We start from the raw sequence: 5,535 nt of genomic DNA, 5'->3' as shown, positions 1-5,535 counted from the left end.
ACCATGAGTAATGCTTTTGCCTGGGCTGGGGCTCACGAATACCAGCATGTTGACTTCCCTCAGGCTATTTGGGGTATTGAGTGCTCAGCACTGGGGAAAACAACAGTATGCTTAGATAGGCGGAACTGGCTGACCCCCTCTACTTCTGAAAACAACATTTTGCATTACTTTAAGGCAGCCTTAGATCCATTATGCCTATGACTAGCCTTTTTGTGGTTCACATGCTTACTTTGAAAGTTATTTGGCGCTCATTAGATGGACACAGCCTTTGGAATAGCCCATATATATGTATATTTTAGGTTTCTGCATTCATTTTCTTCTGATAAAATTATACTCCTTGCCAGTTTTGTTCATGCGTGAATCTTCAAACAAGAAATTCACAGGTTAAATTAAAGTGGATGGTGTGTCCCTCTCATCCCCAACTGCCCCTCCTCTACCTGAACTGCATTGAGAACATGCTCATCATCTGAGTCCATGGGAAGAAGGTCGTTGAATAATTCTACCAGAATTTCAACAGTTTGCACCCCACCATCAACCTCAGCCTGGATCAATGTTCCCTGTAAGCTATGCCAGCGCCCCCAACCTGAAGCAAGTACACCAAACCATAGAAACACAAACCCAGGAAGCAATCCTTGAAACAAGCCCTGTTACCAATTTTGTCCAGAAATCTACTCAAGTGACACCATCACAGGGCCTAACTACATCAGCCATAACATCAGGGGTTCATTCACCTACATATCTGCCATCATTTGCCAACAATGCCCCTCTGCCGTGTACACTGGCCAATCCAGACATTGTCAGCACAAAAGAGCGAATGGACGCTAACCAGAGCTCACCTCCTTGTTTACCTTGAGATTGGCAGTAGGGAAAGAGCACTTCACCCCAGGTGGGGTTTGAACCCACAGTCCTTGGTTTAGAAAGCCAATGCCTTAGCCATTAGGCCACTGGGGTACATCCCCCTGCCTTGTGGGTTATCCTGGGAAGGAGCAAGGCTAAGGGAGTAAACCCTTACAGAAAATCCAGAGTGGACTCCGAAGGCGGTTCGGTGTCAACTTCTGGCACTGTCCCGGCAACTCCTGCAGCTGAGCTGGTACCAGAGGTGGAGGTTATCCTCTCCTTTGGATTATATCAGTAAAGCCGAGAGGGGGACCCTGCTGTCTGGGCATAATAAGTGTCCAGGCTCGCACCCGGAGAGGTACTCCAGCATCGCTGAACAGCGTTACATCAACACGGGAGGCAACAGATACCGGTTATAAGCTCTTGCTCGATTGGCGTAGAGAACGAGAGCCAGGGGTTGCCTTCGACGGTGGGAGAGATCCTCGCATCTCACTGGACAGTCACCGCCCACCTCAGGCTGGGCAGCCCCCAGCCAATAGGGTACTGTCCCGCCACAGTTCACCTGCCTCGCTGGGTGCATGAGGCTTAAGGTTCCTGAACCTGACAAGTGACTGAAATTTGGGCACCAGGCAAACCAATAAGAAAATCAACAAGAAATGAGAAACATCAACAATTTAAGTTTTGCTTGCTGGAATGTGCGGACCACGCTGACTGGTTTGACTGAAGATCTTCAGGCCATCAGTGACACCCGAAAGACCACTGTCATCAACGAGGAACTGAGGAGGTTCCAAGTTGATATTGCTGCACTACAAGAGACATGACTCACAGAGTCGGGATCTCTAAAGGAAAAGGACTACACCTTTTTCTGGCAGGGTAAAACCCAAGAAGAACCCAGAGAGCATGGTGTTGGCTCTGCTGTCAGAAACACCCTTCTACAAATGGTGGAATTAGTCATGGGCGGATCAGAAAGACTTCTTCGGATCACGCTTCAAACTTGCGCCAGTCCCGTACACCTGATCAGCGCTTATGCTCCAACCCTGTACGCCACACCAGAAGTAAAAGACAAGTTCTATGATGTGCTTCGTGCTGCTGTAGCACAAATACCTGCTCATGAACAACTGTACATCTTGGGTGACTTCAATGCAAGAGTTGGAGCTGATTGGGCCTCATGGTCTTCCTGCTTAGGACACTTCAGTGTGGGAAAAATGAATGACAATGGACAGCGTCTCCCTGAACTGTGCACGTACCACAATCTGCGCATCACAAACACATTCTTCCAAATGAAGCCACAGCACAGAGTGTCATGGAGATACCCACGCTCGAAACACTGGCATCGACTAGATGTGGTCATCACTAGGCGTAATAACCTCAAAAACGTCCTTCTGACACGCAGCTATCATAGTGCTGACTGTGATACAGATCACTCGTTAGTTTGCTCCAAGCTCAAGCTGAGACCCAAGAAGCTGTACCGCTCTAAACCTGCTGGAAGGCCCTGCATTGACGTCAGAAAGATGGCAAACTCAGAGAAAGCTGAAAAGTTCAGAGAGAGCCTCCAGGAAAATCTGCACAGCGGCCCTGGGGGCGCCGATGTGACATCCAAATGGCAACATCTGAGGGATACAGTTTACAACACAGCCTTGTCGGTGTTTGGAAGAAGAGCTAGAAACATGAACGACTGGTTTGAAGCTAACTCCGATGAGATGATTCCAGTCATTGACAAGAAGTGCGCTGCACTCCTGGAGTACAAATGCTCACTGAGCCAGAGTACCCAGCAAGCAGTTAGAGCAGCTAGAAGAACAGTACAGCAGACAGCCAGGCGCTGTGCCAACAACCACTGGCTCCAGCTATGCAGCAGCATCCAGACCTGTGCTGACTTTGGTAATCTCAGAGGAATGTACGAGGGTATGAAGAAGGCATTAGGACCCACCCAGAACAAGATGGCACCTCTGAAATCCAAATCTGGTGAAGTCATCGCTGACAAAGCCAAACAGATGGAGCGCTGGGTTGAGCACTACTCCAAGCTGTACTCACGCGAGAACGTTGTGGTTGACGCAGCCCTCGATGCCGTCGAGATCCTACCAGTAATGGACGAATTGGATCAGGAACCGACTGTGGATGAACTGAAGAGAGCCATCGACAGCATTGCAGCAGGAAAGGCCCCTGGTCCAGGATGGTATACCACCAGAGGTAATCAAGTGTGCCGCGGACACACTCCTGGAACCCCTGCATGAGCTACTGTGCCTGTGCTTGAAAGAGGGTGAGGTTCCACAGGATATGCACGACACTAACATTGTAACATTGTATAAGAACAAAGGAGACAGAAGCGACTGCAACAACTACCATGGAATCTCCCTCCCAAGTGTCACTAGTAAACTGTTCGCTCGCGTCATCCTCGGCAGACTCCAGAAGATTGCTGAGAGGGTGTACCCCGAATCGCAGTGCGGATTCCGCGCAGAGAGGTCCACCATTGGCATGGTTGTCTCTCTAAGGCAGCTGCAGGAGAAGTGCTGGGAGCAGAGGAAGCCACTCTACATAGCCTTCATCGACCTGACCAAGGCCTTTGACTTGGTCAGCAGGGATGGTCTGTTCAAACTGCTCCACAAGATAGGCTGTCCTCCATGGTTACTAAAGATGATCCAGTCGTTCCATGAAGACATGAGAGGAACCATCCAATATGACGGCACATTGTCGGATGCTTTCAGAATCAGCAGTGGCGTCAAACAAGGATGCATGCTTGCTCTGACATTGCTCGGGATCTTCTTTGCACTCCTCCTGAAGCATGCCTTTGGATCTTCAACAGAGGGCATCTTGCTGCACACAAGATCTGATGGGAAGCTGTTTAATCTTGCAAGGCTGAAAGCTAAGTCTAAGGTGCGGGAAGTCCTCATCAGAGACATGCTGTTCGCAGACGATGCTGCTGTAGTGTCTCACACAGAAGACCAGCTTCAAAAACTGCTGGATCAGTTCTCCACAGCATGCAAGGACTTTGGGCTTACCATCAGCCTAAAGAAGACAAACGTACACAGTCAGGATGTTGCTGAATCCCCGTCAATCAGCATTGACAACTATACATTAGAGGTCGTCCACGAGTTTGTTTACCTCGTGTCCACCGTCACTGACACCCTGTTGTTGGACACTGAGCTAAATAGGAGGATCGGAATAGCGGCCACAACTCTGTCCAGACTCAGCAAGAGAGTGGAATAACAACAAGCTGTACACTCACACCAAAATGCAAGTCTACAGAGCCTGCATCCTCAGCACCCTCCTTTATGGCAGCGAGACTTGGACCCTGCATGCCCGCCAGGAAAAGAGGCTGAACGTCTTCCACTTGCGCTGCCTCAGGCGTATCCTTGGAACATCATGGAAGGACAGAGTGTCCAACACCGCTGTCCTCGAGCAAGCTGGAATCCCAACCATGCACACCCTCCTCAGGCAGCGTCGGCTCTGCTGGCTTGGCCATGTCCACAGGATGAACGATGGAAGGATTCCAAAAGACATCCTGTATGGTGAGCTAGCCTCTGGCAAAAGACCTCCCGAACACCTCCAGCTGCACTACAAAGATGTCTGCAAGAGAGACCTCAGAGAGGTAGACATCGAGCTGGATAACTGGGAAGAACTAGCAGATGACCGCAGTAGATGGAGGCAGGGGTTACACAAGGGCCTTCAGAAGGGTGAGATGAGGATCAGACAGCTAGCAGAGGAGAAGTGAGCGCACAGAAAGCACACTAAGGGCTTGCCAGACACCCACCACATCTGCAAGAGATGCAGCAAGGACTGTCACTCGTGTGGGACTTCATAGTCACAGTAGATGCTGTAAATGAAGTCCTCAATTGAAACTATAAAGGGCGTGATCCATAGTCTATGCAGACTGAAGGATGCCTACTAATCAGAGCTCAAGAATGGTAACATTCAAAAACCAATAGAAGAGCAGTTCACTTTCTCTGGACGCTCAGTAACAGCCTTGACAGTAGCTACACTTGAGCAAAAGAAACATCAAATAACAACAACAACAAAATAAATAAAACAAAGGAGCAAACAAACCTCACTTCAGCCTGAAACTACAGAGCTGTAACTCATATGCAAATGTGACTATCACACTAAGTCTGAATGGAGAGTGGGAGTGGATAACTGACTAGAAAAAGTAATTTTCACCCTTTTCATATTCACAGCTTCTCGTCAACTGTTGGGACTGGATCACATTCATCTTGATTGAATTGACTTCTTTAGCACTGGTCCTCTGCATAGTAGTGTAATATATGAAACTTTACGTGTGTTTCTATCTCTGCCACTTGAAGAATCCACCTGCAGCCCACAAAAGTTTATGCCCAAATAAATTTGTTATTCTTTAAGTTGCCTCAGGACAGACTCCTCATTGTCGTGGCTTTTTGTGCTCATTGCACAAATTAAATGGCATTTGGTGTGCCATAGCTTTGTACATTATGTGGTTCCCTGATCTTGCTGTGATTTTTTTTTAATAGGAGAAATCAAACTCTGCTCTCTTCTGATGGAACTGCAGAGAAACTCCATGAACTGTGATAGAGACTGTAGCACACAGGCTACTAACTGCTTGTCTGTGTTGTCAGATATCATTTGACAGTGCTGTACTACCAATTTCTCTTCTTTGAGGCAAGGACTGAGTTCTTACCTAGAAGCACCATTTCCAGGTCAGTCACATCTTCCCTCATGCAGGGAGGCTTC

The 5,535-nt window shown here is 48.3% G+C and overlaps 1 non-coding gene across 1 annotated transcript; it reads right to left on the bottom strand.

Moving 5' to 3' along the window:
* Positions 1-878: 878 nt before the first annotated feature.
* On the bottom strand, positions 879-951 carry TRNAR-UCU (transfer RNA arginine (anticodon UCU)). The gene has a single exon. It is a non-coding gene; the product is annotated as a tRNA-Arg (tRNA).
* Positions 952-5,535: the final 4,584 nt, after the last annotated feature.

Source organism: Carettochelys insculpta, chromosome 1 (assembly GCF_033958435.1).
Source record: "Carettochelys insculpta isolate YL-2023 chromosome 1, ASM3395843v1, whole genome shotgun sequence".
NCBI lineage: Eukaryota > Metazoa > Chordata > Testudines > Carettochelyidae > Carettochelys > Carettochelys insculpta.
The sequence above is the reverse complement of the archived record's forward strand: the minus strand, read 5'-3'. Positions and strand labels throughout refer to the sequence as shown.